The sequence below is a fragment of the Colobus angolensis genome, unplaced genomic scaffold (assembly GCF_000951035.1).
Source record: "Colobus angolensis palliatus isolate OR3802 unplaced genomic scaffold, Cang.pa_1.0 Scaffold81, whole genome shotgun sequence".
Classification (NCBI taxonomy): domain Eukaryota; kingdom Metazoa; phylum Chordata; class Mammalia; order Primates; family Cercopithecidae; genus Colobus; species Colobus angolensis.
Genome location: NW_012121932.1, coordinates 2807716 through 2820015, shown reverse-complemented (window position 1 = coordinate 2820015; position 12300 = coordinate 2807716).

The window sequence follows — 12300 nt, the reverse complement described above, 5'->3', positions numbered from 1 at the left end:
CCTTAAAGTTTAAGAATAGGGAAGAATTTCTAGCTCATCCTCAGTGGTCAGTATTACTCTGATGTGAAGATCATAAAGAGACATTATATATAAATTAAAAACCAATATTATTCACGAAAGTAGACACACAAATGCTTAGCAAAATGAATCTAACACACACAAAAAGAATAACATATTCATGACCAAGTGATGTATATCCCAGGAATGCAAGATTGGTTTAATTTAAAAATAAATCAATAATACATTATATTAAGAAATTAAAAATTTAAGTCATTGTTTATGACACATAAAAAGCATTTGAAAAAAATCCAGTATGGGCCAGGAGCAGTTGCTCATGCCTTTAATCTCAGCACTTTGGGAAGCTGAGGCTGGAGGATTGCTTGATCCCAGGAGTTCAAGACCTTCCTGGGCAACTTAGTGGAAATTCTGCCTCCACAAAAGGTAGAAAAAATTAGCTGGCCATAGTGGTGCATGCTTGTACTCCCAGCTTCTCAGGAGGCTGAAGCAGGAGGATTGCTTGAGTCCCTAAAGTTGAAGGTACAGTGAGCTGTGCCACTGTACTCGAGCCTGGGTGAAAGAGCAAAATCCTGTCTCAAAAAAAATTATTAAAAATCCAATATCTTTTCCTGATACAAACCCTCAGTAAACTATGAATATGAGGAAACATCCTTAACTAGATAAAGGACATCTATGAAAACCCAGCTGTTATCATATTAATGGTAAAAGATTAACTGCTCTCCTCCAAAGGTCAGGAACAAAACAATGATTGTCTTTCCTCACCACTTCTACTCAGCATTGCACTGGTAGTTTTAGTCAGTATAATAATGCAAGGAACAAATACAAAAGGCTCCCAGAATGAAGAGAAAGAAATAAAATGTTCTTTGTTTAGAAAAGCACAATCACTCACATAGAAAACTAAAGGAATCTATTAAAAAGCTACTGGAATGTATAGGTGAGCAAAGCTACTAGAATGTACTGGTATTTGAGAAAAGATGGGAAAAACTTGTGTTGGTAGAGGGGCTTCAAGATGGCTGACTAGATGCATCTGGTACTTGTGTCTTCTATGGAGGAGAAACAAAATAGCAAATAGATAATCATAACTTAAATAGATTACCTAAGAGAGAACATTGGCATTCTACAGAGAAGTGCTGGGAAGCGCTGACAGCATGGAAGGAGAGGTCAGCCAGGTAGCCTGCTTAGCTGGGATTGGCTGGTATCCTGGGGAGCTCCCTAAAATGGGGTAAAGGTAAGAGAGAGCCCTCAGTCGTCCACATTCCTTTCATGGACTCCTATAATCCTTGCCACTGGAGAGTCCCTCCACCCTCACAGGCCCTGAAATTAACACAGGGAGCTTCCTGGAGACTACAAAATGACAATTCAAAGAGACAGCCCAGGTTGAGTCCCACAAATCCCTGAGTCCCACAAATCCCTGAGTCCTGAACAGTTGCAGCATGGTGCCTTTTTGAGAGCCCAGCTCTCATCAAGCTATGTTCTAACCTACCACCACAAACCCCGCATCTCCATATCCCTGTAGCCACAGTGACATTCCCTTCCTGCAACTGCTGCCACCAGGGCTTAGGTGGGAGCCACTGGCTGTTACCTGACACCCCAGCAGAGGGGCAGCCATGCATTTTCATGTGCCCTGAGGACAAACTCCACTGCCTGCAGCAGCTGCCACTGTAGGCTGCAGAGGGGCCGAGATATGAGCAAAGCATGCCCCTGACAGCTGCCTGCCTATAGCTGCTCCCACTGAAAACAATGCAGCTCTCCTCAGTAGCAAGGCTGCAGCACACCCATTGCGGCTACCACCAAAGCATTCTTCTGAAGGCCAGGGAATCACCCCACCTCTGCCTACCACAGCCAGTGCATCCACATATCATATCACCAGGGGGCCTAAGGACAGGCCCACTCAGCCCAGCTGTGCCCTCCCCTACACACAGCACAAGGGCATGTCATTTAGGCCTCTGGGAATTGCTCCGCCCAGTCCAACACCGCTGGCAACTGAGCATTTTTCCAGAGTCTGAGGTCAGGCTCACCCAAACTACCACTACAACCACAGCTTGCACCCACCCACATGTGCCACCTGCAGGCCTGGGAATTGACCCGCCTAGCCTATTGCAGCCACATACAACACCAGGACTGACAGCTTGGGTCCCAGAGCATTGTTCCACTACTGCAACTGCCATCACTCACACCATGCCTACTACCGAGGGCTCAAGAATCTACCCACCTGCCCACCCCATTGCTGCCATTTCTGGAACTCACACAGGCTCTCTGGAGGCCCCAAAATTGACCTGACTAGATCTGTTAAAACCAGTTCCAACTTGGGACACAAAGACAGGCACACTCAGCTCACTGATGCCACCACTGGCGCCTGAAGACTAGCCTATATGGCATCCCAAAATGTTGCCATAGCCTCCATTAACAACACCTTACCCTGAGCCACCAAGGAAGTCACAGACACTACTGACACTATTTATAACCAAAGAAATCATGCAGAGATTGCAATACTGCACACACCCAGAATATCAAAGCCAAAATGCAATACGCATCCAATACCATAGGTACACTTTTAGGAAAAAATTCTCCCCTAGAAAACAAATTCAGGCCAGGCATGGTGGCTCACGCCTGTAATCCCAGCACTTTGGGAGGCCCTAGTGGGCAGATCATGAGGTCAGGAGATCGAGACCATCCTGGCTAACATGGTGAAAACCCATCTCTACTAAAAATACAAAAAAATTAGCTGGGCGTGGTGGCAGGTGTCTATAGTCCCAGCTACTCGGGAGGCTGAGGCAGGAGAACGGCATGAACCCGGGAGGTGGTGCTTGCAGTGAGCTGAGATCACGCCACTGCACTCCAGCCTAGGCAACAGAAAAAAAAAAAGCAATTGTTACTACCAGAGGCATAGATATTAACATAAGGACATACAACACATGAAAAAAAAAATATGACACCTCCAAAGGATCACATTAATTCTTCAGCAACAGATCCCAATCAAAAAGAAATTTTTGAAATCCTGGTAAAATGACTCAAAATATTGATATTAAAGAAACTCCAGTGAGATACGAAAGAATACTGAAAAGAGATACCAAAAAAATCAGAAATACAATTATGGATATGAATGAGAAAGTAACCATTAAAAACAACCAAATAGAAATTCTGGAACTAGAGCTGAATAATTTATTGAATGAAATATATTTGAAATATTCAGCAATAGACTAGATGAAGCTGAAGGAAGAATCTTTGAACTTGAAGGTCTTTTGAAATAACCCAGTGAGACAAAAATAAAGTGAAAAGTATGGGCAAGCCTATATGACATATGCAACACCATAAAGTGATCACGTTTTTGAATTTTCAGTGTCCCTCCCAAAAGGTGAAGAGGAGACAAAGGGTTAGAAAACCTATTTAACAAAATAACAAATGAAAACTTCCCAAGTCCAGCAACAGGTTCAGACATCCAGACACAGGGGCTTCAGAGATCCCCAAAGAGATTTAATTCAAAAAAAGATCTTCTCTATGGCATATTTTAGTCCAACTGTGAAAAGTCAAAGACAAAGAAAGAATTCTAAAACCAACAAGAGAAAAGTGTCTAGTCATTTATAAAGGAACACCAATCAGACTAACAGAGATTTTCTCAGCAGAAACCTCATAGAGCAGGAGAGAATGGGATAATATATTCAAAGAGCTGAAGGAAAAAGAAAGTCAGCCAAGGATATTATATCTAGCAAAGTTATGTTTCATAAATGAAGAAGAAAAAAGTCTTTTCCACACAAGCAAAAACTGAGAGAATTCATCACCACTAGACCAATCTTACGAGAAATGCTTAAGGGAGTCCTACACTGGGAAGCAAAAAAATGGTATCTACTCTCATGAAAACACACAAAAATATAAAAACCACTGATTCAGCAAATACTTAAATAAGGAAAAGATTCAAATGTTACCACCACAGAAAACCACCCAAAACTATAATGATAAGGAGTAAGAGGGAAATAAAGGAACAAAGGATATATATAACAACCAGAAATCAATTAATAAAATGACAAGAATAAGTCCTCACATATCAACAATAACATTGAATGTAAATGGATTAAACTTACCACTTAAAAGATATAGACTGTGAGTGGATAAGGAAAAAAAGGCTTGACATAGAAGAAACTAATCTCACCTATAAAGACACATAGACTGAAAGAAAAGGGATAGAAAAAGACATTCCATGAAAATGGAAATCAAGAGTGAGCAGGAGTAGCTATACTTACATCAGATTAAAAGAAAGACTTTAAGTCAAAAACAGTAAAAAGAGACAAAGAAGGTTATTATATAATGATAAAGAAATTAATTCAGTAAGAGAATGTAATAATTCTAAACATATATGCACCTAACACTAGAGCACCCAGATGTATAAAGCAAGTATTATTAGATTTAATGGGAGAGACAGATTCCAATACAGTAATTGCTGGGAAATTCAATACTCTATTCTCAGCACCAGAAAGTTGATCTAGAATATTAGCAGAGGAACACTATTTAAACTGCACATCGGACCAAATGGACCTAACAGATATTTACAGAACATTTCATCTGACAGTTATAGAATAAATATTCCTGTCGTCAATACATGAAACATTCTCCAGAAGAGAGCGTATGTTAGGACACAAAGCAAGTCTCAACAAACTTAAAAAATTGAAATCATATTGTTTGTTCTTAGACCACAATAAAATAAAACCAGAAATCAATAACAAGAGGAACTAGGGAAACTGTACAAATACATAGTAATTAAACAACATATTCCTGGATGACCACTGGGTCGAGGAAGAAATTAACAATAAAAGCAAAAATGTTATGAGACAAATGAAAATGGAAACACAACATACTAAGACCTATGGCATACAGCAAAAGCAGTGCTAAAAGGGAACACAATAGCAATAAGCACCTACATTAAAAAAAACTAGAAATATTTCAAGTAAACAATCTAACAGTGCACAGAAAAGCAAGAACTAGAAAAGCAAGGAGCTAGAAAAGCAAGAACAAATGAAGCCAAAAATTAGTAGAAGAAAATAAATAATAAAGAAGAATTAAAGAGACTAAAAAATAATAGAAGGGATCAGCAAAATGAAAAATTGATGTTTTAAAAGAAAAATAAAATTGATAAACTACTTGATACGATTAACCAAGAAAAAAGAGAAAAGATCCAAATAAACAAAATTAAAATGAAAAGGGAGACATTAAAATTGATCCCACAAACATAAAAAATCTCATTGAATATCATTATGAACAAGTACACATTAAAAACATGAAAATTTAGGGGGAAGGGATAAATTCCTGGACACATACTACCTACCAAGATTGAATCAGGAATAATTAGAAAACCTGAACAGATCAATAAAGAGTAATGAAATAGAATCAGTAATAAAAACTCTCCGAAAAATGAAAGTCCATGAATGAATGGCTTTACTGCCAAATTGTATCAAACATCCAAAGAAGAGCTAACACCAGTTCTTTTCAATCTATTCCAAAAGTTGAAGAAAAGTGAATTCTCCTTAAGTCATTCTATAAAGTCAGCATTACTCTGATACCAAAACCAGACAAAAAAGAAAAGAAAAGAAACCCACAGACCAATATCCCTGATGAACATATATGCAAAACTCCTCAACAAAATAGTAGCAAATTGAATCCAACATATCCTAAGGATGGAAGGATGGTTCAACATACGCAATTCAATAAATATAATACATCACATCTAATCTGAAAAAGCATCAGATGTTGTATAAAATTCAACATCTATTCATAATAAAAACCCTCAACAGACTAGGCGTAGAAAGAACATATCTCAATGTAATAAATGCCATATATGACAAACACACAGCCAATATTATACTGAATGGGGAAAAGATGAAAGCCTTTCCTATAAGACATATAACAAGACAAGGGTTTCCACTTTTACCACTCTTATTTAACATTGTACTGGATGTCTTAGAACAATCAAGCAAGAGAAAGAAATAAAAGGCATCCATATTGGAAAAGAGAAAGTCAAATTGTCCCTCTTTGCTGATGATACGATATTATATCTAGAAAAATGTAAAAACTAAACCAAAATACTTTGATCTCATAAATAAATTCAGTATAGGCTGGGTGTGGTGGTTCACACCTGTAATCCCAGTGCTTTGGGATCTGCCCGAGGTGGGCAGATCACAAGGTCAGGAGTTCAAGACCAGCCTGGCTAACATGGTGAACCTCATCTCTACTAAAAATACAAAAAATTAGACAGGCCTGGTGGCGGGCGCCTGTAATCCCAACTACTCAGGAGGCTGAGGCAGGAGAATCGCTTGAACCCAGGAGGCAAGGGTTGCAGTGAGCTGAGATCGTGCCATTGCACTCCAGCCTGGGCAACAAGAGTAAAAAACTCTGTCTAAAAAAATTAAATAAATAAATAAATTCAGTATAGTTGCAGGATACAAAATCAATGTAAAAATATCAGTAGTGTTTTTATACACTAGTAACAAACTAGCTGAAAAAGGAATCAAGAAAGCAATCCCATTTACAACTGCTATCCCCCCAAAAAAATAACAAAATAGCAAACAAACAAAAAAATATACCTAGGAATAAATTTTACCAGGAAGATGAAAGATTTCAGCAAAGAAAACTACAAGACACTGATGAATGAAATTTAAAAGTGCACAGACAAATGGAAATACATTCTATGTGCATGGGTTATAAGAATTAATATCATTAAAATCACCATACTGCCTTAAGCAATCTACAAATTCAATGCAATCCCCATCAAAATACCAATGACATTTTTCACAAAAATAGAAAAAAACTATCCTAAATATTGTGTAGAACCAAACTAGAGCTCAAATAGCTTTACCTAAGTAATCTTAAATAACGAGGGCAGAGCCGGGTGGGGTGGCTCATGTTTGTAATCCCAGCACTTTTGGAGGCCGAGGCAGGTGGATCACAACGTCAGGAGTTTGAGACCTGTCTGGCTAACAATGGTAAAACCCCATCTCTACTAAAAATACAAGAACTAGCCAGGTGTTGGTGGCGCGTGCCTGTAATCCCAGCTACTCCGGAGGGTGAGGCAGGACAATTGCTTAAACTCAGTGGTAGAGGTTGCAGTGAGCCAAGATGGCACCACTACACTCCAGCCTGGGCGACAGAACAAGACTCTGTCTGGAGAAGAAAAAACAAGAAAAGGAAGGCAAAGCTGAAGCATCACACCACCTGACTTAAAAATATATTACAAGGCTATAGAAACCAAAAGAGCATGGTATTGATAAAAAAAAAAAAGACACATTGACCAATGAAACAGAAAAAAGGATCCAGAAATAAACCCATATATTTATAGACAACTGATTTTTGACAAAGGCACCAGGAACATGCATTGTGGGGGGAAAAACTCACCCTCTTCAATAAATGGTGCTAGAAAAATCAGGTATCTGTATAAAACTAGACCCCTATCTCTACCCCTATCTCTCACCATATGTAAAAATAAACTTATCATGGATTGAAGACTTAAACATAAGACCTAAAACTATAAAATTACTAACAGAAAACATAGGGAAAACACTTCAAAGATATTATGGCTAAAACCTCAAAAGCAACAACAACAAAATTGATAAATAAGACTATATGAAACTGAAAAGTTTCTGCAAATGAAACCATCAACAAAATGAAGAGACAACCTGTTGAGTTGGAGAAAATATTTGCAAACTATTCATCCACCAAAGGACTAATATCCAGATTATACAAGGAACTCAAACAACTCTACAGTAAAAATAACAAATAATCCCATTAAAAAGTGGGCAAAGGACATGGATAGACAGTTTTCAAAAGAAGATATACAAATGTCCAACAGGTTTATGAAAAAATGCTAAATTTCACTAATCATCAGAGAAATGTAAATCAAAACCACAATGAGATATCATCTGATCCAAGTTAGAATGACTATTATTAAAAAGACCAAAAAATAAAAAATAAAACAAGATACTGGCCAGGATGCACCAGGATGCAGAGAAAAGGGAACTCTTATACACTGTTAGTGGTACATAAATTAGTACAGGCACTATATAAAACAGTACAGGGATGTCTCAAAAAACCAAAAGTAGAACTACCATATAATCAAGTAATCCCACTACTGGGAATTTATTCAAAGGAAAATAAATCAGTATATCAAAGGAATACCTGAACCTTCATGTTTATTACAGCACTATTCACAATAACCATGGTATGGAATCAACCTAAGTGCCCATCAATGAATGAATAGATAAAGAAAATATGGTATATATACACAATGGAATGCTATTCAGCCATAAAAAGAATGAAATCGTGTCATTTACAGCAACATAAATGGAACTGAGAGTCATTTTGTTAAATGAAATAAGCCAGGCACAGAAAGACAAATATTACACGTTCTCACTCAGACATGGGAGTTTAAAAAGTTGACCTTATGTAACTAGAGAGTAAAACAATAAATACTAAATGCCAAAGGCTGGGAAGGGTGTGTGGGTGGGAGCAGGGATAAAGAGAGGTTTGAAGAATGGGTACAAATACGTAGTTAGATAGAAGGTATAAGCTCTAATGTTCAAAAGCAAAGTAGGGTGACTGTAGTTATCAACAATGTGTTTTATATTTCAAAGTAGCTTGAAGAGAGAACTTGGAATGTTCTCAACATTTTCCCAACATAGAAATGATGCATACTCAAGGCGATGGATACCCCAAATACCCTGAATTGATCATTACACATTTTAGGCATGCAACAAAATATCACATGTGCCCCATAACTATGTAAAATATTCTGTATCAACAAAAAACTTGTACTGATAATTATAAAACACTGTGGAAAGAAATTGTAGGGGACCTAAATAAATGGCTAGATATAGCAATCCCTCTCAATATATTAACTCTCCTGAAATGGATGTATAGATTCAATGCAATCTGAAAAAAAAAAAATCCTAGCACACTTCTTCGTATATATTGATAAGCTGATTCTAACATTAATGTGGATGTACAAAAGTTCTAGAAAAGCCAAAAAAAAAAAACTTTAAAAAGATAAAACAAAGTAAGTGACTAATACTACCTCATTTCAAGACTTAGTTTTTAAAAATGTGAATATAAAAATGTGTGATATTCATGTAAAGATAGACAATTCAACCAATGGGACAGAAAAGTCCCGAAATAGACACATAGATTTTTACCAAGGTGCAAGTTGCAAGGTGCCAGGTGCAAGTTTTAAGTAGAAAAAAGGTCATTGTTTTAAACTAATTATGCTAAAACAATTTGATATTTATACACAGCAAAAATAACTTTAATCTATTTGCACTAACAAAAATTACTCAAAATTGACCATAGACCTAAATGTAATCAAAAAATATAAAATTTTTTGGAGAAAACATAACAGGAAAATTCTGTGACCTTCATGTAGGCAAAAATTTTTTTTAATACACCATAAAACACAAGTTGATAAATTGGCGTTAATCAAAATTAAAAACATCTGAATTTTGAAGTAAACTTTTAAGAGAAAGAAAAGGCTACCTACCAATCAAAAGGACACATTGCAAATCACATAGCTGAAACAGACTTGTATTCAGAATGTATAAAGAACCCCCTGAAGTCAATAATAAGACAGCAAAACAAAATTTAAACATGGACAAAATATGTGAATGGACACTTCAATGAAGAAAGTATATCAACGGCAAAGTAAGCACATGTAAAGATGCTCAACACTGTCAATTGCTTAAAAATGCAAAGTAAAACCAGAGTTAGTTATCTCTCTACATTCCTAATCTACTGGCTAAAATTTAAAAGACTGAGATACCAAGAGTTGGCAAGGATGTAGAATAACTAGGACTGTTACACAGTGCTGATGAGAATATAAAATGGTGCAACTTTATAAAAAAGACTTGGGCTGTTCCTTAAATAGTCAAACACATATCTGGCATATTATTCATTCATTTTACTCCTAGATATTTACCCAAAGTAATGAAAGCATGTTGTGTTGTCTCCTATAGCTTCCATATCAAATCACCACAAACCTGGTGGCTTAAAGCAACAATAATTTATTCTTTCACAGTTCAGAAACTAGAAAATCCAGTTCAGAAACTAGAACTTCTTCTGAGGGCTGGGAGGCACTGTTCTGTGCCTCTCTCCTAGCTTTTGGTGGCTGCAGCATTTCTTGGCATTTCTTGGCTTATAGATGCATCACTCCAAACTCTGACTCTTATCTTCACATGGCCTTCTGCTCACTCAGACTGTGTCTTTCAAATCTTCCTCTCTTCTCTCTTATAAGAATACCAGTCTTTGGATTTATGGCCCACCCTAAATCCAGGATGATCTCTTCTCAAGATCCCTAACTTAATTATATTTGCAAAAATCCAATTTCCAAATAAGGTCACATTCACATTTGTTTGGAGGCTAATACTAAGGCATATGTTTTTGGGGATCAATATTCATCCACCCCACTATACCTATGTTCCTACAAAAACTTCCACAAAAACATTCATAGCAACTTTATCTGCAATAGCCAAAACCAGATAAAACCCAACTGTTTATCATCAGGCGAATGAATAAATAACTTCCACTCCTTATGATGAAATATTTCTCAGCAACAAAATAAAATGAACTATCTCTACACACAAGAACCTGGATGAATCTAAAATAATTATGCTAAGTATAAGAAGGCAGACAAAAAAGGGAAAAGGAATGTACTGTGTGATTCTACTTAAATACAATTTTAAAAAATGTAAACTAGCCTTTAGTCATAGAAAACAGGTAGATCAGTGGTTTTCTGGGGATGAGAGATGGAAAGTATGGGAGGGAAGTTACAAAGGGACATTAGGAAACTTTTCCAGTGATAGATATGTTCATTATCTTGATTGTGGTGATAGTTTATGGATACACATGTATGCCAAAACTTATAAAATAGTTTACTTTGCATAAGTGCATTTTAATTATGCTTCAATAAATTTTAAAATAACACTTCCTCATACTTCTTATTATGCTCTTTTAATCATCAGTGATCACTCCTGGAAGTAATACTGAGTCACCCTTGCACTCCCCAATTTATTCTCTGACTTTTCTTCCCTTCTATGTGCCATGGGAAACGGTTATAGACTGCAACACCTGGGCTCCCTTGCTCTCTGGCTTCTAATTTGTGTCAGCCAATGGGAGGTACCAGCAAGAGAATACAGGACACATGGGGGGGGCATAGTGGTCAGAACATTTATCATTCCATGTTTCTCCACACTTCTGGAAGTGCCTGTGGGCTTCTATGGCCACATATCATGTAAGGTACCCCTCTTGGAATTCTAGCTCTGACCAGGCTCCTGCAGAACACGTCCACCCCTAATAAAGGGAAAAGAGTTTCCTGTTGTTCCCAGATCTTGTGTACTTCATCATCACTTAATGGTCCTCTCAAATCTCCCCACACATCTCTGAACAGTGCCTTTATTTAACTGTCTGTAGTTAATTACTACTCTCTCTTTCTCTCTTTCTCTCTCTCACACACACACATAAACATACACATACACACACCTCCTAAGTTGAAACAAAATATTTTCAGTGATAATACTTATAATAATGAAAATATTATCTGCTCAGATTTTCCATGGAGATAGAATTTTAAAATTGTTAGGTAGACCTATTTCAATTTTCCCTTCTTTATGTTCTTGTTTCTAGACCAGAAGTCAGCAAACTATGGCCCACAGGCAGAATGCTGACTCACCACTCTTTCGTAAGGAAAATTTTATGGGAACATAAAGTTGTATTGGAATATAGCCACACCAATTTGTTTATGGCACTTTTTGAACTAAATGGCAAAGGTGGGTAGTTACTACAGAGACCATATGGCTCTTGAAAGCATAAAATACTATTTTGCCTTTTAGAGAAAGAGTCTGTTGATCTAGCTCAGTGGCTGCCAGTCAGTAATGGATGAGGCCCATGATTGCAACTTTCCAAAGAACAGAGCTATTGCCATCTTTAGACAAATAACTGGTAGAAGCTTTGAAGTAAAAGTTTGTATTTACCTTCAATCAATTTCTTACGCAGAATTATTTTCCACATTGTCAACCTTAAATAGAAAATGTGGCACATATACACCATGGAATACTATGCAGCCATAAAAAAGGATGAGTTTGCGTCCTTTGTAGGGGCATGGATGCAGCTGGAAACCATCATTCTTAGCAAACTATCACAAGAAGAGAAAACCAAACACCGCATGTTCTCACTCATAGGTGGGAACTGAACAACGAGATCACTTGGACTCGGGAAGGGGAACATCACACACTGGGGCCTATCATGGGGAGGGGG